Raw genomic sequence first — 23,923 nt, forward strand, 5'->3', positions numbered from 1 at the left:
CTACACAGCAAGCACACATAGAAACCAATGATCAAAGCAATGAGAAATGGACTTTCATGTGTTCTTGTTTATCCATCTCAATGTAAAACGCACCAGCATGACTTAATGATTGTTCAAGATTTTTATTGTGAGTGAGTCATGTACTGTCTCCAGCTGTATTGACCCAACATGAATCACAACAGTTGTCTGAAGGACAAGTCCCTGTGTTTTTCTAAATGCCTGTGCATGCATTTATAGAGAAACTTTATAGGAACCATAATGATGCATGACGCTCAAATAACCCATATTACAAAAAAAAAAGCCACTAAAAAATTTGGAATGAATAATGGCTGTAATAAAGCAAAAGTCATGCCATATTGTTCAATTACTCACTACAGTCAAGCATAGAGATCATTGAACGGTCCCTCTCTGATTACAGGCTACAGCATAACAGTAAAGCTGTACAGTAGATCATATCACAGCATATGGTGGAGTCTGACTGACCCAACATTGTCCCACTTCAGTGTATGTATCGACTGGTCTTCCTCTGGATTTATGTCCAGATGTACATTTGACCTTCTACGTACCTATAAACCTTTTAGATCTGTAATCTATTCCCCTCTGGTTGGATAAGGCCATCTTTGATCACAAGCTGGCGGAGAGTGGATGGGAGGGGATCAGATTTAGGAGTGTTGAGGAGATCTATACTGTATCTATACTGTTATTCTTTTGGGGGGATGTAGTAAAATAGGTTAATAAAGAATGCATGCCACTTAAAGTACAAGTGCATCCGGTGTGGGTCTTCTACAGACTCCCAATATCTATAGTAGGAATGAATCTCTCCGTACACTGTAAGAGAACTGACCACTCGCCCTCTCACTGGACTATGGCTTAAAGTCCTCATAGCTCAGCTTAACATTTTTCCAACTGCTGTGGGGGACAGAAACATGACTGAACAAAATGTTAATACATTGTTTAATTTGCATTAGCCACGGTCTGGTGGTGGAGTCGTGCCCTGATTTTGACTGTTTGTATGGCTCACTTCCCACCTACAGCACCACCGAATGACCAACTGGCAGGGCTGCCTGCAGAAGTGTCCTGTCTTATCCTGAAAACATTACTCACATCTAATCAGCCCGAGCTGTTCGATCCAGGCTCCACCCATGCAGATACATTGACGTTACAGTCAAACCCTGCTGGTTTACAAACCTGGATCTTTTCCTCATTGATAGATAGTGAGGTGACAGTTAAATAGTATAATCAATAACGACATGGACAACGGAGAGAGACCTCTCCTCTCACAATCTTCCCTGGATGATTTCTGACAAATTAGCTTTCTGAATAGGGCAACACTCTGTGTTAAAATTGGATAAACTGAGCTTTGAGGACTTTGTTTTTTTTTCTCCTTTTCTTTATTTTGTCAATCTCCACGTGCTTTCAGGAATGGGATTTGGGTTCCATCTTTCCAGCTAGAGTGAGGAATTGCAGCCAATGTGGGTCTTTATTTTTTTTCTAAAAATGAAGATAAAGTATAGGTTTTGGCCTTTGAAAGGCTGTGTTTTGTGGATTTGAGGTTGGATTCTAAAAGACTGAATGAACCACTTCAGTGACTGATGAGAGATGCATTATAGAACCTATGTCGATTAGTTTATAGAAGCCAGTTTGGCTAAAAACTGTTAATGCATGTTTAAGTGTGTGTGTGTGGCTGGAATGGCACGATGAGTTTGAGCAAGGCCTTTCTTTTACGCCACCGCCACTTCTCTAACTTCAGTCCCTATGAATTCATAGGATTATTTGTTCTTGTTTTATTAAGAGGAGATTGCGAAATAATGTCTATCTATAAACATCATTTATATGACAAGCAATCCTGCCAAAGGCGCTGTGGTACATATGGTTAACATCCTTTAATTTCATTTTGATTTATCAAAGGCTGTGTAAACCTAACAGTTTTAGGTCACTCTTAAAGTAGTCCACTTTTCATACCAGGCAAAATGGAACGAGGTGCATTAGAAGTTTAGTGTATTTTCTCTTTACACGTCTCAGTGAATACATAGGATAGGGTGAGGTGGTTTGGGGATAAATGTCCTCAGTTGATTCCCGAGCTTGACAGACATTCAGATGGAGGTGACCAAGACATCCGCATGGGAGGTATGTCCTGAGTCTTATTGTTAATCCTGTCACATTCAGAATATACATACCAAGGTGGCATTTACATGGCTCTGAAACACAATACTACTTCCAATACCCTTGGGCCCAGTTCAGCTGAGATCCCCTTCATTCAAATGCCACACACACAAGTGCGCAGGCACACGCGCGCACACACTTAGCTCAACACACTTAGCTCAGGAAGTTTACTGAAGCATAAACAAGTGCTGCTTTAATAACAATCAGCATGGATCACCAACTAAGTTACAAAGTTGTATAGTTCAAAGAAATACTTTGTCAATATGAGAGCAACCAAAACAAAATAGACAAAGTAATATGAAGACGCAACACATGCATTGACTCATTAGGAAATCTTTTGAGATTTCCTAATGTCCAAATTTGAGATTTTTGTTTTAAACCGTTGTGTCTTTGTGAGACAGAGTAGGTGAATGGATGATCACTGCATGTGTGGATCCCCCCGTGAAAAACATGCATGCACTCATTAGCAAAGATGAATATATTGTAACAAATTAGATTTCAATCTTTTTATTATAGTCCCAAAATAAAGTTAATTTACAAGTACCAGTTGAAAGTTTGGACACACCTACTCATTCCAGGGTTTTTCTTTATTTGTACTATTTTCTACGTTGAAGAAACATTGTGAAGACATGAAAACTATGAAATAACACATATGGAATCGTGTAGTAACCCAAAAAGTGTTAAACAAATAAAACATTCTCTCAACCAGCTTCATGAGATAGTCAGTCACCTGTAATGCATGTAATGCGTTTGAGCCAATCAGTTGTGTTGTGACAAGGTAGCGCTGGTATACAGAAGATAGCCCTATTTGGTAAAATACCAAGTCATAATTATGGCAAGAACAGCTCAAATAAGCAAAGAGAAACAACAGTCTATCATTACTTTAAGACATGAAGGTCAGTCAATTACAAGAACTTTGAAAGTTTCTTCAAGTGTAGTCGCAAAAACCATCAAGTGCTATGATGAATTGGGCTCTCATGAGGACCGCCACAGGAAAGGAAGACCCAGAGTTACCTCTGCTGCAGAGGAAAAGTTAGAGTTAACTGCACCTCAGATGGCAACCCAAATAAATGCTTCACAGAGTTCAAGTAATAGACACATCTCAACATCAACTGTTCAGAGGGGACTGCATGAATCAGGCCTTCATGGTCAAATTGCTGCAAAGAAACCACTGCTAAAGGACATCAATGAGAAGAAGAGACTTGCTTGGGCCAAGAAACACGAGCAATGGACATTAGATCGGTGGAAATCTGTCCTTTGGTCTGATGAGTCCAAATTTGAGATTTTTGGTTTAAACCGTTGTGTCTTTGTGAGACACAGAGTAGGTGAATGGATGATCACTGCATGTGTGGTTCCCCCCGTGAAGCATGGAAGAGGAGGTGTGGGGGTGTTTTGCTGGTGACACTGTCAGTGATTTATTTAGAATTCAAGGCACACTTAATCAGCATGTCTCGCGCCCTGACATGAGATATCTCTATTTTCTTTATATTTTGGTTAGGTCAGGGTGTGACTAGGGTGGGTACTCTAGTTTTTTTGTATTGTCTAGGGTTCTTGTATGTCTAGGGTTTTTGTAGCCATTTTCCCTTTGGTGTTTGTGGGATCTTGTCTATGTGTAGTTGCCTGTCAGCACTCGTTTGTATAGCTTCACGCTTCGTTTAGTTACTTTGTTAGTTTGTTCAGTGTTCATTCTTTAAATAAATAAGAATGGACGCATACCACGCTACGCCTTGGTCCGATCCTTATAACGAACATGACAGAAGATCCCACCAAAAATGGAACAAGCAGCGTGTTCAGGAGGAATGGACCTGGGAGGAGATTCTGGGTGGAGTATTGCCGTCCTAAGAGGAGATAGAGGCAGCGAAAGCGGAATGGCGATATTACGAGGAGTTGTACCAACGAGACAAGCACGAGAGGCAGCCCCATACATTTTTGGGGGGAGGCACACAGGGAGATTGGCTGAGTCAGGTTGGAGACCTGAGCCAACTCCTCGTGCTTACCGTGGGGGGCGTGTGACTGGTCAGACACCGTGTTACGTAGTGATGCTCACGGTGTCTCTAGTTCGCATTCATAGCCCGGTGTGCTCTATTCCAGCTCCTCGCATTTGCCGGGCTAGAATAGGCATACAGCCAGCACTCCTGGTCTCCAGTACACCACCTTTGACCAGGATATCCTGCGCCAGCTCTGCGTACTGTGTCTTCGGTGCATCTGCACAGCCCAGTGCATCCTGTGCCAGCGCCCCGCACTTGCCGGGCTCAAGTGAGCATCCAGCCAGGAGGCAATGTGGCAGCTCTACGCTCCAGATCTCCAGTGCGCCTCCACAATCCAGTTCGTCCTGTGTCTCCTCTCCGCAATAACCCTGAGGTGCGTGTCTTCAGCCCGGTGCCACCTGTACCGGTCCCACGCACCAGAACTCCAGTGCGCCTCCACAGTCCAGTAAGTCCTGTGCCTCCTCCCCGCACTCGCCCTGAGGTGCGTGTTTTCAGCCCTGTATCATCTGTACTGGTCCCACACACCAGGTCTCCAGTGCGCCTCCAGAGTCCAGTACGTCCTGTGTCTGCTCCCCGCACTCGCCCTGAGGTGCGTGTCTTCAGGCCGGCACCACGCATCAGGTCTCCAGTGCGCCTCCACAGTCCAGCGCTTCTGGCGAGCTATACTCGTTTGTATAGCTTCACGTTTCGTTTTGTAATTTTGTTAATTTGTTCAGTGTTCATTCTTTAAATAAATAAGAATGTACGTATACCACCCTGCGCCTTGGTCCGATCCTTATAACGAATGTGACAGCATGGCTACCACATCATTCTACAGCGATACGCTGTCCCATCTGCTTTGCACTTAGTGAGACTCTCGTTTGTTTTTCAACAGGACAATGACCCAACACACCTCCAGGCTGTGTAAGGGCTATTTGACCAAGAAGGAGAGTGATGCATCAGATGACCTGACTTCCACAATCACCCAACTTCAACCCAATTGAGATGGTCTGGGATGAGTTAGACCGCAGAGTGAAGGAACAGCAGCCAACAAGTGCTCAGCATATGTGGGAACTCCTTCAAGACTGTTGGAAAAGCATTCCAGGTGAAGCTGGTTGAGCGAATGCCAAAAGTGTGCAAAGCTGTCATCAAGGCTGGCTAATTTGAAGAATCTAAAATATATTTTGATTTGTTTAACACTTTTTGGTTACTACATGATTCCATATGTGTTATTTCATAGTTTTGATGTATTCACTATTAATCAACAATGTAGAAAATAGTTCAAATAAAAAATAACATGAATGAGTAGGTGTGTCCAAACTTTTGACCGGTACTGTATAATCCTAACTAAAGTCCCAATGGCCAACATAAATAAGGATGTCCAAAATCCAAGAAGAGTCCTAGATCCAAAAGTAAATCTCAACGCAAAGATATGCAAAATTAAAAAATAAATCTATATCCAAAAAGGTGATTGCATGCCCTCTTAAAAGGAGGAGCTACCGAAATGGCAATGGCAGACATATTTTAAAATTAAGTTTAACCTTGCAAGTAAATGTTTAACCTTGCAAGGATTTTATAATTTAAACCAACAGCATCTTCCGAAAGTATTCAGACCCCTTGCCTTTTTCCATATTTTGTTAGGTTACAGCCTTATTCTAAAACGTATTGTGGCAGTTTACACGTTTACACAGATCAGACATGGACAGAGTAGGATTAGCTCGGTTTCAAGGGTGTATATTTTAATAATAAATCAAAAGAAAATGATAGGTCTCCCCCATGAGACCCTCTCCGGGATACCGTCTTCTGGGCTCCGGGTCTTGCTGTATCCTGTCGGGCACAAAAACTGAACTCACTCCTTTTCGCTCAGGCAGGACCAGTATCTGGTCCCAGTTCTTCCAGTCCTGCTCGATGACCTTCCACAGCATTTGTTTGAGCGTTTTATTGAACCACTCGACGAGCCCATCCATCTGCGGGTGAAAGACAGAGGTCCGGATCTGCTTGATCTGCAGGAGAGCACACAAATCTTTTATTAGGCGGGACATAAACTCAGTACCTTGGTCTGTCAGGATCTCGTTTGGGATGCCCACCTGGCTAAAGAGGTGGAACAGTTCCCGGGCGATTCCTTTGGAAACCGCCGCCCTTAGGGGAATGGCCTCGGGATACCGGGTGGCATAATCTATTATCACCAGGATGTACCGGTAGGGTTCCGGTGCCCCCTCGTGCTCTGGTTACCTCCGGGCCGCACAGGCGATGGGTCTTCCTCGCTCTCTTCTTCGGCCGGCTCGTTACTTTTTCTTTAGCTCGTGCCCCCATAGTGCAGTGAACAGCGAACATCTTTGTCTCGATCCTGTCTAGTCTCCCAGTTCCTGCCACTGAAAAACATCCCCACAGCATGCTGCCACCACCATGCTTCACCGTAGGATGGTGCCAGGTTTCCTCCAGACTTGACGCTTGGCATTCAGGCCAAATTGTTTAATCTTGGTATCATCAGAACAGAGAATCTTGTTTCTCATGGTCTGAGAGTCTTTAGGTGCCTTTTGGCAAACTCCAAGTGGGCTGTCATGTGCCTTTTACTGAGTGGCTTCTGTCTGACCACTCTACCATAAAGGCCTGATTGGTGGAGTGCTGCAGAAATGGTTGTCCTTCTGGAAGGTTCTCCCATCTCCACAGAGAAACTTTTAGAGCTCTGTCAGAGTGACCATCGGGTTCTTGGTCACCTCCCTGACCAGGGCCCTTCTCCCCCGATTGCTCAGTTTAGGTTGGCGGCCAACTTTAGGAATAATCTTATTCCATTTAAGAATGATGGAGACCACTGTGTTCTTTGGCACCTTCAATGCTGCAGACATTTTTTGGTACCCTTATCCATATTGGTGCCTCGACAAACTCCTGTATCGGAGCTCTATGGACAATTCGTTTGACCACATGACTTGGTTTTTGCTCTGACATTCACTGTCAACTGTGGGACCGTGTGTGCCTTTGAAAATCATGTCCAATCAATTGAATTTACCACAGGTGGACTCCAATCAAGTTGTAGAAAAAAAGGATGATCAATGGAAACAGGGTGCACCTGAGTTCAATTTCGAGTCTCATAGCAAAGGGCCTGAATACTTATAAGTAAGGTATTTCTGTTTTTTTTATTTTAATAAATAAGCTAAAAAAAAATAGAAAAACCTGTTTTCGCTTTGTCATTATGTGAAATTGTGTGTAGATAGCTGAGGATTTAAAAAAAAATATTATCCAATTTAGAATAATAATAAGTCAAGGGGTCTGAATGCTTTCCGAAGGCACTATATGTATGAATGTGCCTATCACCTCACACATTGCAATCGTGAGAAATTGTGCCGATTAAATGTGAGTACCAGTTTTCTTGTGTGACAAACAGTCTCTCTTTTTGCTTATCTAAGACAAAAATGATTTTGTACAGAAATTAAACCTCAATGGTCTTTGGGTAAGCCAGCATGTGCACAACTCAATTAGTATCATAATGTTGAATGGCAAAAGACACACAAGGAAACAAGGGTGAGAGAGTTTAAAGATGGAATCCACAGTAGGGGGAAACACCGCCACTGTCTACCCCACGGCTGTTATTGTTTTTGCTTTTATGACAAAGCAGCGGTGAGGAGCGTCAGGACGTGCTGTGCAACATGGTAAAAAGCAGTAGATGCAGTGTTCTTCTGTTCCATCACTGATCAATAATGTAAGAAGGAAAAAAAGTGTTTTGGTTGTTTGCGGTAACTTCTTTGGTGTTGTAATATTGCAAACGGACATGGCAGTTTCACCATAAAGGATTTCATGTAGACAAAGAGATGCGTCAGGAGAATGGAGGAGAGAGAGAGAATGGGTAGAGGGAGAAATGAAGAGTGTTGGCTGTGTGGGTTTGAATGGGGTATAGCGGGATGAGGAGCCAGTCTGAGGGAGGATTGTCATGAGGCTGAGCACCCTATTGACAGGCTTGGGTCTGAGTCCCAGCGGGCCATGGGGGTGCCCGCTGTGGCCTCCTGCTGGTGGGCCTTTCACTGCTCTGAATACACCCCTGCCTCTCTGTTCCCTCTCCTCTGGCCTCTAACACACACACACACACACACACACACACACACACACACACACACACACACACACACACACACACACACACACACACTGAAAGCTGCTTGGCAGAACTCTGCTTATTTCACACTCCTCGTTCTTCAAAAGAGGCAGAATCCTAGCTCAGTGTGAGCACCAACTAGGACAATACTGACAATATGGCTTTCTTCTTCCAGGAGAGAAGGTAGGAAAATGTCACTCATATTAGCTCTAGTTGGCCCTCAGATTGTGTGGCCTGTTCAGACCAAATCTGAATAGGCCACTATGTTGCAGGAGGAAATCATTTCTATGTCTGAGTGGAAATGAGTTGGCTGTTGCACTGTGCTCTCTCTCTATCACACTGTTTTGACAGAGAATGGGCACGGGTGAGGAGATTTCATCTATCTTTGCCGAGCTAAAAGCTATAGCAGTGGAAGGACTACAGAGGAGAGCGTGGTGAGGTGAGGTGACAAGAGCAGTCTTGAAGGAACACCTTAGTCTCCACCATTAGACCAACCTGTATGAATAGGGTTTTAATAATGACATAAACCCACACATGAACAATAATAACTGAACAATGTGATGAAGACCCTATCACTACGGTTGTAAGAGTGTATAAGAACCCCTTCAAAAGAAATACCCCATAGTCCATGATGGGATATCAAAAGCAAATGTTTAACTTTCATTCATGCGCAATGCAATGTGAAAACGAGAGGACTCGTCCCATTGAGGTCACCACAGATAAGAGAAGACATTAAGCCAGGCACTGTCATTACCAGGGCCACCAGTGTTAACTACAGTTAGCCATTCAAGAAGAGTTTTTTTTTTGAAAAGGAAGTTGGCAGGCACATGGTTATGCGAGCAGCTCCAATTACCCATCCCACAATGGACGTTTATGACCCAGTTTTTTTTGTTGAGCACCTTTTTTTATTTGTGAATGGAGAAGCATTACCTCATTGGGTGCCGGGGGCCCCGCAGAATGACAGAGTGTGTTTGTTGCTGTCACATGGCGCCCTGGCGGCCTGAGATACCAGCTCAATAGGTTAGATGAGACAAAGACGTGGAGGCGTCAGGTGACAGGTGGCAGCAGGGCATAAGGATGCTAAGGTCTGGAAAAACAAAAACCCATGGTCAGCATTATTCCATTCTTACTATCTTTAGTAGACTCTATACTTTATTTTTTTAAATACTTTGACCTGCCCTTTTAACAGTCAGGTACTTTCCTCAATTACACAACAGAAGCATTTGGGACAAGTAGCTCTCTCCGAGTATACCTCAACCTGTCACTGCATGGCTCCTTGTTCTCCAGGCAGTTCAATGACCTAATTTAGTCCTTGCTGTTCATTTTAAAACTCAATCATCTGAATGGTTCTCCGTTAAAATGATCATGTTCTGTTCAAATGCACGAAACAACAAATGGCTGTTCATTTATCCTTCACGAGTACAGCTTTAGCGAGACTTTGCTTAAACACTTCATGCCTTTGTTGCATCACACCAGACGTATGGTCCTCGGCCTCCGTAGATGTACTCAGAGATGAGAAGAGATTGCATGTTGGAAGGATGAAGAAAAGCAAAGGGAGAGCTTCCTATCCGTCACTGTCAAGAGCACTGCACACAAGCACCCTTGAGTGCCAGATCACGATCCACTGCTATATTTGTAATACCATAAATTATGCTTTAGCCATCTAAATTGGTGTACTTTGTTCTGTTGTGTTCTTTTTTTAACTTGCTCCCTGTTGATCTGTGAAGACAATTAGTGTGGCGAGACTTTTGTGGCATGTAAATGGAGACGGTTGGTTTGGGGGTGAAGGGAGGAGGGCATGGAGGATGATTAGTAGTATACTCCTCTCCTCTCAACCCATCTAGTCAGCCATTTGAGAAATATTCCCCAGAGCAAATCCGTGTTTTACTGAGGATAATGCTGCTCCTCCCTGCACTAGGTCACTACATTTTACAGCCCTTTCTGAGACCAACAACCTAAGTGGACACTGTGGAAATGCAGATCATAAAACATTACAGTGCAGTAATCCACACAAAACAAAAGGCTTTTTGACCTGTCCTGTGAAAGTCTTTAAGTCTAGCTCTGAGTCAGTACAATAAGCACAATAAAAAAATACTTTACTTTCTAAACACCTTCGTGTCAGTCTTTATATATTTTTTTTTATGTACCATTGCACATAAAGCCACATGGGCGTGGGAATTCATCAGAAGTTGAAATCAGCAGGGAAGGTTTGATGAATATTATCCAAATCCAAAGAGAATATTTGTCAGGGATTACCAAAATGAGTTTGGATTTATGCCTTGTAGGAGGATAAGAGAAGCATTGTTTTGGGGACCAGCAGTCACTCAGATCTTCAAAAAGGCTGAAACAAAGAAAATGCGTATTTACTCAAACTCTCATCCGCTTCACTCCCTGCCATCATTTATCTATATCAGGATAAAATATTAATTGCATGATCGTTTTTAATCTCATGTGATGATATCATGAGCATGGCCTTATTTCTATTGCAGCATATTGGATGACTGTCATTCATATTCCATTCATGCAGTTCAATTTAACATGGATAGGTTTAGGCTACTACACGATACTTGAATTTTCCCTATATCCATAATGAGGTTGCTACAACCTAGCCTATGAATGAAAGATCGCTACATACAGTACCACTCAAAAGTTTGGATACGCCTACTCATTCAAGGATTTTTCTTTATTTTTTATTATTTTCTACATTGTAGAATAATAATGAAGACATCAAAAACTATGAAATAACATATATGGAATCGTGTAGTAGCCAGAAAAGTGTTAAACAAATAAAATATTTTATATTTGAGATTCTTCAAAGTAGCCATGCTTTCCCTTCGTGACAGCTTTGCACACTCTTCTGTACTTTGAGACATTCAGGCATGTTTTGGCTGGTTTCAGAATAGCATAACAGAAATATTAATATATTATACAACTTCAAATTAAAACTGTATGTTGTTATACATTTGCAGTTACATCTAGCAGAAGGATTGAGAAAATGAAGGCAACATTTTTTAATCCTTCCAAACTATGCTAGCAGATAAAATGAAATATGTATCCAAAGTAGACAGACAACAGGTATCAAGCAGTGTGTGCAGGAAAACCGTGTCAGTACATCAGTAAACTTTTGACCACCATCAGCTCACACTACATTTATCCCAGCCTAATTGACAGTTTAAACATGTGGTACTTAGATTAAATTAAATAGAAGTTGCATATATTGTGATGTCATTCCCAGATTGTTAAAGTGTATATTTTACCCAAATGGAACGTTAGTGTTGGTTAATGCATGTCTGGATCATGATCATGTTTTAACCTTGAAGAAAATCTGGAGATAGAAACATAACTCAAAACACACACTTGCACACATACACAGCGAGAGAGAGACAGAGAGACAGAGAGAAAGAAGGGACAGAGAAAGAAGGGACAGCGAGAGAGACAGAGAGTGAGAGAGAGGGGAGACAGACAGACAGACAGACAGACAGACAGACAGACAGACAGACAGACAGACAGACAGAGACAGACAGAGACAGACAGAGACAGACAGAGACAGACAGACAGAGACAGACAGACAGAGACAGACAGACAGAGACAGACAGACAGACAGACAGACAGACAGACAGACAGACAGACAGACAGACAGACAGACAGACAGAGCGAGAGAGAGACAGACAGACAGACAGAGCGAGAGAGAGAATGGATAGAGGAAGTTTCCCTGAGTGAGTCACTTCAGAGCAAATTGAATAATGAGGGCTGTGAGATCCAGGCTAGGCCATGCTCCGCAACGACGTGCCAACATGCAGCTCTCACCCATGAGGGAGCCATCTGTGCCACATGGCATGGCCTGTTGGGCCCACAGGCACAGCCCACAACACTTGCTGCCTAGGGCAGTGCCCAGGGCCCTGGGGACGTGACTGAGCTCAGGCCCCTCTCACTGAGGTACCCACCGCACAGCACGTACTATCAGCAGGACTGCAGGAGCCTAGCGGTCAGTGGCCACAGCCTCCCCTCTCTCCCAAAAGTTACTCTGGACAGCGCAAATTACAGCTCACCCAAAGTTCCTGGGTAAACATCTCCTGTAAAAATAAATCAGGAGAGGATAAACACAACCTTTTAGAGCAAGCAAGCAGCAAAGTGGAAGACATGTTGGCATATTGTATTTTTAGTCTTTCCAAGAGATCATCTCATCCCTGATTTTGGAGACGGTTAATTCCCAATTTGTGGCAGACAGAGGGTAGAATGGTTGCATTTGATGTATATATAAATATGTATTGCTTGTTTGTAAAACGCACCACAAAATAGAAGGGGGTAGAAAGCACAAGTGATATTTGGTAACAGGAATGTAACATTTTATGTTAAATTGCGTGTTGCTGAAGACATTGAAGACTGAACATTGAAACATATAGTCTTTTATAAGATAGTAGATTTAAGTCAAGACATTTGGGCAAGGGAGAGGTACATGAGGACATGGTCAGGCAATTTCATTTTCTAGTGGCTTCTGAAGAGCTTTTGATGGTCTGTATCAAAGTCCAGCTATGAGGTGTGAAGTTCATTGACCTCATCTCCATTCCTGCCCCCTCCCTCTCTCTTCCCTCACTTCTCTTGATCGCCAATACAAAATTGGGGGCCCTCGTTCTGTTTGTCAGCGCTCGCCACTATTGGGCCTATTGTCTGAGGCCAGTGCCTGGAAAGCCGGCCTTGTCTTTGGGCTCCAGGGTCATACAATGGAGGGAGACAAACTCCTGACCCCATCTTAAAGAAGGCAACACACTGGATTATTGTATTGTTGATTTTCTGTCTTTCTCATTTTGGGATCGTACTAAGATAAGTGTGTGTGTGTGTGTGTGTGTGTGTGTGTGTGTGTGTGTGTGTGTACGGCCGGCCCTAGCATTTTGGGGAGAAAATATTGCCATTTTATAACTAATTTCGTGCAATTCTACTCGTTTTGCCAATGTGCAGTTTTAAAGCAAATTTGCCAAAAGTCTAAAAATGTTGCCATGACTTATGCTATGTTAATATGATATCTCAGTGAGAGTGACAAGCAAAATTGATGGGGGCCCACTGGAGGTCAGGACGCCTGGGCACGTGCCTGGTCGGTAATTTGGCCATTAGATAGCTGGGTTGACTAATTTACCAATAGTAATTTTTTAGCAACTGGTATATTCTACTATTATAACCCTCAACAGTAAATTGGTGGGTCGGGGGCCCAAAGCGGCCGGGGGCCCTAGACGATCGCCTATGTTGCTTATGTCCAGGGCCCTGTGTGTATGTCCCTGCATCAAAAATGTGTTCTTAAAGTGATACTGAGAGATTATGGAAATACGATGTGGAAGTGACGTCTTGCTACGTCATAGTTCTGGGTCCTCTCCCCTAATCTTTTGAATGGGTTTGACGATCATCAAATTCATGAAAACGCGTTCATTTAAGATATCTATACAATTACATTTGTGTTTGTGGATAAATGTATACTTTTATTACGTTTTTGTCCATTGAATACCATTCAAAAAGCCTACAAAAAGTTCTAGAACTACAAGGCTACTTCCTGGAAAACAACTTTCATGCCGTGTGAAACTTTTTGTCTACTTACCCAGAGTCAGATGAACCATTTTATGTCTCTGCGTGCAGTATGAAGGAAGTTAGAGGTCGTTTTGTGAGCCAACCCTTCAGGTATCCTAGCATAGACTTAATTGCCAGAATCTTGCAGCATCCCTTTTAAAAGAAGCACAGTGACTATCCTGAAGACAAGAAATGAAGGAATGAGGCAGAGAAAAGGAACAGGGCCTCATTGATGAAGTGACCTGAGGAGTGGCACAATGCCCTGTCGCACACTCAATCTATACAATCGAGACAGAAAATTACAGCAACACGCAGCCCTTCAGAGTATGATCATGGATGGCATTTCAAATTTGATCAGCACTGGGGGGGGGGGGGGGGGGGAATTATAAGTGTCTTTGGATTCCCTGAAAGATCTAGTGCGAGGAAGATGAAAGTTTATCTCCTTGTAGGATGATAGTTTAGATGGGAGGTTAGATAGCCGAGTTAGATGGCAGTGCTCAACTGGAGCCATTTCACCCTGTGCTTTTTGTTGCACGTTTGGACTTATGGGCTGTAACCTTGGAATGAAGCAGTTTATTTAAATGCACAACCATTTAACTCACAACAACAGGTTTTTACATGAGCTGAGAGTGATATTATGTCCCGTTGTCTAAAAATAGTGTCTTCGTACTTTGTAAAATAAAAATGACAATAAAAAGTGTGTTACTGAATTCAAGGGGATTTGTGGCTCCCGTCTCCCGAGCTTGAAATGTAGGTCTGTGAAAATAAGACGGGTTCTGTCTGCATGCCGGCCAGCTCCAGCTCCTCCACTGTGGAATGACTAGGAATCCCTTCCAAGTTCAACAGGTTTTCAGAATGAAGTGCTTTGACCCCAAAGCCCACAGGAGGCAGAGTGCTGCGCTGTGTGTTGATTGGTTAGGACCTGGCGGGTTTTAGGTGTGGCCTTCTGCTGAGATCCAGTTTCATAACATAACAACCCAGACTGGGCACCTGCACACATGCACTGGGACTTTCTAAACAATAAAAAGTCATTTATTTCTGATTGGAAACAGCGGCTCTTCATTAACCACCCCCAAGAGCATGCCAGAAGACTGCATGATGTCCCCCTTAGAGCAAAACATACTGTAGATGCATTCTATGTTCTTTACTGGACAACCCAGGGCCAGGTCTGTACTGCTCATTAGATACAAAAAAAACTATAGCAGTGGTAATATACGTTATTGTCTTTATTGTTCCTAGAAATAAGAGCAGAAACTCAATTTCCAAAGTATAGGTCTGGTTTATCCATCTATTTTGTAGTTATCCTATAATTACAGAATGAATAGGTGGATTAGTTGTAATTGCAGGGGGTTTGATGGACTGATAATTGCAGAAGTAACAAACACTGGGTATAATCAAGGCATTTCAGGGCAGTGAGCTTGTTAAGTTCAACTCTGGCAGTGACAAGGAGAGTCTTGTGCACGTCATCCATGCTACAGACCTCCTAAAGGCGTATTCAGGGCAGGCAACAGTGGGACACACTCGACTGTCTTGTAAAGCCGATACGTTCCTTTCAACTCCATGAGAGTACTGTTGACACTGAGGTCACATGGGCCAATAACGACACCCCTGGTTGCATCTAGCCTTCTCTGTCAGGACACGTCCACCTAATACACCCACGTCCACGTGCACGCGCACGCGCACACTCATAATACTTTATACACAATGGTTGAGTTTATTCTGCACCCTTTTCATCTTTTGGGTGTGATTGCTTCAGGGCTGAAGGGATAATGAATCAAACAGATCGAAAATTGAAAGGGATACCCATTGAGATAGCTTTGGCTTTCTCCTGTGTTGTATACTTATTTGTGTCATGAATGAGAGAGTTTGTTTAAGTTTTGTGCCAGAGGGATGGCGTATTTGACTTGTTATAAAAACGTGTAGGTATCAAACAATGAATCACTCCTACTATTGCATTATTACAGAGGGTAGTGATCCGGCCTAGTAGAAAGAGGTTATCAATAACCAGGTCAAACCATATTCATAAGAGGGTCAAACCATATCCAGGTCATACCATATTCATATTCATAATTCACACCACCTTCATTAGTAATGCTATGGGTTTCTCAACCATCTGAGTAGGCTGTCCATTTATACAAAGAAAAAGGAAAAGAAAAGTCTCCCCTCAAAAGTCCAACCAAGTCACGTCTCATTTCTCCACAGACATGTTCACTTATAAATCAGATTACTCTAGGCTAAAATAGCAGCAAAACTATATTTAAGTAAACAGACGAGTCATCAATTAAATTCCGCAGACAATTTGTTCCCTGTTACAGCAGGCCCACTGCATGACCAAAAGCATCATAAAGTTGAGTCGTCTATCTCGTTTTGTTGACATTCGCCTACGGTAATTAGATCTCCATCATTTCAGTGATGTTGTTGAACAAAACCACATTAGTACTAATCAAGAATTCCTTTTTTTGGAAGGCGCACTCTAAATTATTTTTTGAGAAAACAGTTGAAAAGTATGGATTTATGTGTTTTGGGAAGACTTTTTCATGAGTTTCTTCGTGCCAAAGACATTTGACCCTGATGTTAGAGTGTCAAGCCCTTGTTTCATTGAGATGTACAGCAGCCAATTCACAACCAAGGAAAACAACAACTGGTGCGTTTCATGTGTTGGTGTCATGAATCAAATGAATATTCTGTATGAACACAACACAACTGCTCCATCAAATGCTGACCCGGTAGAACATTTTCTCTGTCAAATTTAGTTCCACAAATCCTATAGAAGGTAGATTTAACCTCAGGCAGTAAACACAATACTGGTTTCTGATATTCTGTTATTATCCATTATTAAAAAACTGGTTAAGAAAAACAAATAATTCAGATATTTGTAGTATCAAAATCACTAATGTGACAATTCCACCCAGAATGCCATAAATATTCATACATTATCCGCCCTGAGTCACAACATGATAAATGGTTAACCGCCAGGAACATTATATTCTAGGAAAAGCCTTTACGTCTTATTAAGTTGGACTTGAAGAGACAGTGTATTACGCAAACTCATTCCCACACATTGCTCCTTTGTCTGTCTGTCTGTCTGTCTGTCTGTCTGTCTGTCTGTCTGTCTGTCTGTCTGTCTGTCTGTCTGTCTGTCTGTGTCACTCTCCACACACACGCGCATGCACGCACGCACGCACACACACACTCTCTCTCTCCTTCCTTCCTTCCCTCTCTCTCTCTTACCCTCTTTCAGTTGCCTACTCTACTCTGAGCGTGTGGGGCTGGGCGCTGTGAACCCACAGAGCTCTCTCCATTAGGAGTACTGTCCCCGGCCTGCCTGAGGACCTACATGTCGGCACGATAAAAAATGGTAATTACCTCATCACGCCCTCCCTCTAGCATGAGTAATTACACATTTCAAAGAAGTGACATTTGTTTCCCAATGATCTGTAACAATAGGGATTGTTTTGCTGATCTGCGAGGGCACTTTGAAAGGCTTCCAAGGCAGAGAGGAGGCATTTTGCCATTGTCAGTGGTGCACTGGTCGAGCACTGGAAGTCCAGGGAAAGGCTCTTGTCTCCGATTTTCCGCCCTGATTGGTGAGAATGGGCAGCTACTCTGTTTGGATGTGTCAGCTGAACTAAACACTCCCCTCTCTCTGGGCGTCACTGAAGTTTGCAGTGGAGACAATTCATATTATGCACAGCAAATTGTAGACGTGACATCATTTCGCTCATGGTAATTATTTACATGCTCAGGACACGCATTACGTTGTGTTTGCAATATCTAGGAATTCTGTCAGACATGAAGCAGTGGGATTATGCTTTGAGGGATTTGTACAGTATGCTAATATTATTATTACTGTAATATGTCAATAGAGAGCTTTTTGAATATTGAGTAATGAAATTACTCCATATTAAAATGTAAAATAAATGACAAGGAAGTCCCCTGTGAACAGGCAAGGTAAATACTTTTAGGAGTAAAAAATGAAAAATCACTTGTAACTATCCAAACTGCAGTTGGAGCTTGTGTCTTCAATTCCATCAGCCTGAGGCCATGGGAGATCCCAGTTTACCTGAGGTAGTTGACCTGTTCTCAATTCCAACGTGAATGAGATACATAATGGGATGTTACCAACAGAGAAGGAAATACCAAAACCTCTGTAATGGGCTTCTATGCACAGCTTTGCTCTGCCTGCCTCAGCTGGTGGGGCCACCATAAGCCAAACAGCTACACTGCATAACATCACATGTTCAAGAGTCTTCCCAAAGTCTCTTTGGCTGAGCAAACATTTGACGCATGAAGGGCCATTTAGTTTTCCCATACCATTGTGATGTAATACACATTTATTACAACAAAAAAATGACTGTATCCTACAATGAAAAATGGAACACATAATGTAGGGGGAAGACAGATGAGGGTAAATCATGTTATAGCTGCTGTTTAGATCTATGTGGGTTTGGCACACTGCGGGCAGGGGAGCCTGAGCGGTAAAGCTGATTTACATGGGATGAAGAATGGCCCAGAGGGACTGGCCCTATAGGAAATGGATTTGAGAATAGATGGAGGTGGAGTGAAGGATTTCTGGGATCTCTGGGAGTCCTGTAAGTGGAAGCTCCACCGACAATAACATCCGCGGCACATGACATCTTTTTTTTTGTCCATACTGGCAAACACAAATATAACATAATTTAAATTGGTTATAATTCTGACATATTACTAAAAGCATAAGTAAATTCATGCAGTGTATTATTTTTGTTTTATTACAATTTTGAACCATACGTGGTGATTTGCGAATTGTGAATTTATCACCATAGAGTTAGATATAGGAGTCTAGATGGATAAAACCTGTACTGGCATGGTCATTGCCATTGAGGGCTTCCACCATTTTAAAGTAGTAGTCCTTCCTGTGGGTGAAGGAAGGATCACATGATTCCATCTGGGTCATGAGGAGGGATCAGCGAATTAATTATAAACGTGAACAAACATTCCATAACTGTAGGAGGCTTTAAATTGCCATCCTTGGCTTTACACCTGTTCAAACAACACACTCTAGATGACAGTATGCACCCTTTCAGTGTATCTGCTAATTCATAGAAGTAAGTAGAAGAAAATTGACGACTTCAAAATTGAGATTACCTCAAGGGTGGTGCCTGTGCGCTCACAGATGCCATAATTGGACATTAATGAGGATGATATCTCTATCATTCTCTATGTTTTCGACATAAGAGTTGAACATGTTTATTTGAACGGCCCTCCAACTGGTAATTACTAGTTGGAAACTTCTCCCACATGGTGACGTCTGACGTCACCTAGTAAGGAAATTACCTCGATAATAGCAATTTCGGCAGTTAAATGCAACTAAAGATATGTTTTTGAACACTATAATTTGTTTACAAGTCTGATAGCTGTACTTTTAGTTTATGGTTGACACAGCTTATAATCGATGAGTTTCCCACTAGTAACAGTTGGATGGCCATTCAAATAGATATTTCCCTGTCGTATGTGGTAAATATAGAGAATGATAGCGATATCATCTTTATATATGTCCCATTATGGCGTATGTGAGCACATGAGCAGCGCCGTTTGAGGCCATTTTCATTTTGAAATAGTCAATTTTCTTCTACAATGTCTATAAGTTGGCAAACAAACTGAAAGAGCGTATACTGCCATCTAGAGTGTCTTGTCTGAACATGTATAAAGCCAAGGATGAAACTTTACTCCCACCAGTTATAGAATGTTTGCTCACGAGTTGTCACGTTGTGTGAAGGATCGGGAGACAGGTACAGGAATGCGTAATAGGGTTTTTTATTGACGGGACAAAGACCAAACAAATACGTAGACAAAACACAGGGTTGAAACCCAAACAAAAGAGTGAGGAGTACCATGAATAAATACAAGGGGCGAGACCCGTAATACATACACGGGACAAGCCCGGAAAACACAAGCGCACAATAATACACCACGGGACGAGACACGTAATCATATATGCGCCATCCAAACGGCACGAAATCCAAAACAACACAGCACAGGCACAACGGACATTGGAACAATAATAGACAGCCCAATGGTGAAACAAAGGGCACATTTATATAAACACAATCAGTGAGTAATTGGAACCAGGTGTGCGTAATGACACAGTTCAGTGCATAGAAGCTGGTGACGTAGACCTCCGAAACTGGTGCACGGAATGAGCAACAGTACCGGAGGGATCCGTGACACAAGTATAATTCATTGCATTTTTTACAAACTGTCATTAATTACATTTCATCTGTTAAATTTGACGGCAATTAATAAAAGGGAAAAAAAGGTGTTACCTTGAACAGAATGTAAAAATGTTGTCAAACATGAGGCAGGCAACATCATCACAATACAAAATGACTGAGAATCTTACTCAACATTTAATGGGGAGACACTTGGTTATCATCATAATAAAAGGAAATTATGTTTTTCAATTGAAATTCCAGAATATAATTACGGATTTAAAAACCAAATTAACAAATGAGTAAAAATATTTTCCGCACTGCCCCTCGGTTACCAACTAAGTCATTTTTCACAGCACAATACAGTATGTTTGATGCACGCTAGAGTTTTTCTAAAGTGTGCATGGAAAATGGCAACAGATTTCATCGATTAAAGGCTGTTCTGTTCCTCAGGCTCAACACACCTTCCCTTCCACCCCTGCACAAACATCAAACATACCCCCACTCATAATGGGTATCCTCACACAAACACACCAACACACATACACACCATGCCAGCCTATAAGGACCAACCTACCACGCACGCATGCACACACACATCATGAGGGATAAGAAGTCCATTTCCTCTCAGACATCATCAAGTTTTTAAAAACGTCCCTATTGTTTGGTGACAAGTCTGCATCGTTTCATGAATGAGAAACTTGAACTCCAAAAACCATCCATTACGTGTGCAAATTTCTATGCCTGTCAGATTCCCTTTGATAAGAGAAATCCCCTCACATGTCTTCTATAGCCTCTCTACAGTTCTATAGTGTTTTGTATGAACACTGTTCCGGAAAATCTCACAATCCCCATCCAAGACTTCCTATGTTTGGCAGGATTTCAACTCTGTGAGTGAAGTCTTCTCTCTGGGTTAAAGTTCGGGTACATAATTCTATTCAGTGCCAAAACACCAAAAACACAAACAGGACCATCGTCATAATTTTGACTGTGGGATAGGTACACATGAAGGTATGCAGATGTGATGATGTTATAAGGACAAATGATTTTTTTTTAAATGTGTTGCTCGATTTGTCGTGAATACGTAGTTATATGGCATTGTATTCATGTTAAGAAATAGTTACATTTACGCAGATCAAACATCTTTAATACTTTGGTTTGGAAACGTGGTCTATGTTTATCCTCACCCACACACAGAATGAATGAATGCCTCTCTAATGGTGGTGAGTCCAAATCAATGCTACTGAATGCTGTTGTAGCACCGCAGCAAATTACAGTCTCATAAAAAAATGGAAGAATGAGCTTCTGATGTATTACCAGACTATACATGATAATAGCTTACTGAAATAGATCACATTATCCACTTTCAGCCAACATCAGAACATCTTTCAATCCAAGTAGACTTGCAGGGTTGCAGAGGCATTTTCCACAGGACAGCGATACTGCAATGCTTAAAGTTCAAATCAATGTTTGAAAGAGATAATGCATAAATAAGATAGTAGTCAAATACCTGGATCACTCACACACTACTGAATATTATTAGTATTGTATACTATTAGTACTACTGAGAGTAATATACTGCTGTATACTCACTTCACAGTGAGGAAGGGTAACAAGAACTTCTCTGAAATACCTGCACTATCGTTCAAAACTTTTGAACGATAGTGTATGTTTACCTCAAAGCTGGCAGCAAAGCATCAAGGTCATGTTTCTATCACGTTTAGGTAAGACCCAGATGCAGACGGTGTAGAAGTAACACAAGTTTATTACAACCACAAGAGCAGCCAAGCGACAGGTCAAGGCAGGCACGGGTCAGTAAATCCAGAAAGGGTGTAAAGGGTCCAGAACGTCAGGCAGTCTCAGGGTCAGGGCAGGCATGGGTCAATAATTCAGAGCGGTGGGGTAAGGTACAAAACGGCAGGCAGTCTCAAAGTCAGGGCAGACAGAACAGTCAATACCGGGAAGGACTGGAAAACAGGAGCAGGAAAACAGGCAGGAGCAAGGAAGCAAACGCTGGTATGTTTTATGAACAAAGCGAACTGGCAACAGACAAACAGAGAACACAGGTATAAATACACAGGGGATAATGGGGAAGATGGGTGACACCTGGAGGGGGTGGAGACAATCACAAAGACAGGTGAAACAGATCAGGGTGTGACAGTACCCCACCCCCATCTAAGGGCACCACCTGACGTCCTACCTGGGCGCCTACCTGGATGACAGGGGTGTCAGCGTTGGAAATCCGCGATGAGGCCTTGGTCCAGGATGTCCATGGTGGGGACCCAACACCTCTCCTCCGAGCCTTACCCCCTCCCCCCAGTCAACCAGGTACTGGAACCCCCTGCCCGAGGTCGAACCTTCAGGAGACACCTCACCATGTATGCCAGTGGGTCATCGGTGAGACAAAGGGCTGTGAGACATGGGTTTAACTCTGGACACATGAAAGGTGGGATGTATATTAAGGGTACAGGGCAACAGAAGATGAACAACAGAGGGGTTCATATTTTTGGAGATTTTGGAAATGGGCCGATTCCACCCGGAGGGGCAGAGCCCGGATGGATAGCCATACCTTCTGCCTTAGACGATATCGGGGAGCCAGGGTCACCTGGTAAATCGACTTCAATCAGTGTAGATGAAGGGGAGGAGACAGGCTTGAGACAATTGGATCGTGTATTTGTGCTATTCAAAGGGTGAGTGGGCAAGACAAAATATTTTATTGTCTTTGAACTGCAACGCTGCTGGGTTTTTCACGCTCAACAGTTTCCCGTGTCTATCACGAATGGTCCACCACCTGAAGGACATCCAGCCAACATGACACAACTGTGGGAAGCATATGGAGTCAACATTGGCCAGCATCCCTTAGGAACACTTTCAACACCTTGTAGAGTCCATGCTCCGACTAATTGAGGCTGTCCCGAGGGCAAAAGTTGGGGAGGGGGTGCAACTCAATATTAGGAGGGTGTTCCTAATATTTGTACACTCATTGTATACAAACCCATGTAGACAGAAGTGGGAAGTGAGCAGGTTTATCTGAAATGGTAAATGTTAGACAACCTTCAGGAAACATTTAAATGAATCACACAAAATCATTACCCATAATTCTCAACCACAGTACTGCCAATCAGCAGCCTGTCCCCAATGAAAAATGAAGGTCTTTTACAGACCACCCTCCACACACACACTCTCGCACACACATGTATGGAATGACAACAGAGAGAGGTTTTCTGGAAGAAAAAAAATTCAAGATTAAATCAAGAGGTGCATCAGTATCTATAGACGTGTTAAAAAGGAGTGATCCTCTAAGCCTCGGGCTGGTCACTGAGCAAATTAAACATGGACAGATTTGGGGATTGGTTCTTCCTCCTAGAGATGATGTGTCTGAGGATATGACCTTGTCCATGCCCATAAATACCAGCTTGGTCAGACAACATTCATGGAGAGACTGTTACTGTTGAGAGAGGGATGCTAGAGACCTACAGTTGAAGTCGGAAGTTTACATACACCTTAGCCAAATACATTTAAACTCAGTTGTTCACAATTCCTGACATGTAATCCTAGTAACAAAATTGTCTTAGGTCAGGTAGGATCAGCACTTAATTTTAAGAATGTGAAATGTCCGAATAATAGTAAAGATAATTATTTATTTCAGCTTTTATTCCTTTCATCACATTCCCAGTGGGTCAGAAGGTTACATACACTCAATTAGTATTTGGTAGCATTGCCTTTAAATTGTTTAACTTGGGTCAAACGTTTCGGGTAGCCTTCCACAAGCTTCCCACAATAAGTTGGGTGAATTTTGGCCCATTCCTCTTGACAGAGCTGGTGTAACTGAGTCAGGTTTGTAAGCCTCCTTGCTTGCACACACTTATCAGTTCTGCCCACAAATTTTCTATAGGATTGAGGTCAGGGATTTGTGATGGCCACTCCAATACATTGACTTTGTTGTCCTTAAGCCATTTTGC

The sequence above is a fragment of the Oncorhynchus clarkii genome, chromosome 26 (assembly GCF_045791955.1).
Source record: "Oncorhynchus clarkii lewisi isolate Uvic-CL-2024 chromosome 26, UVic_Ocla_1.0, whole genome shotgun sequence".
NCBI classification, from domain to species: domain Eukaryota; kingdom Metazoa; phylum Chordata; class Actinopteri; order Salmoniformes; family Salmonidae; genus Oncorhynchus; species Oncorhynchus clarkii.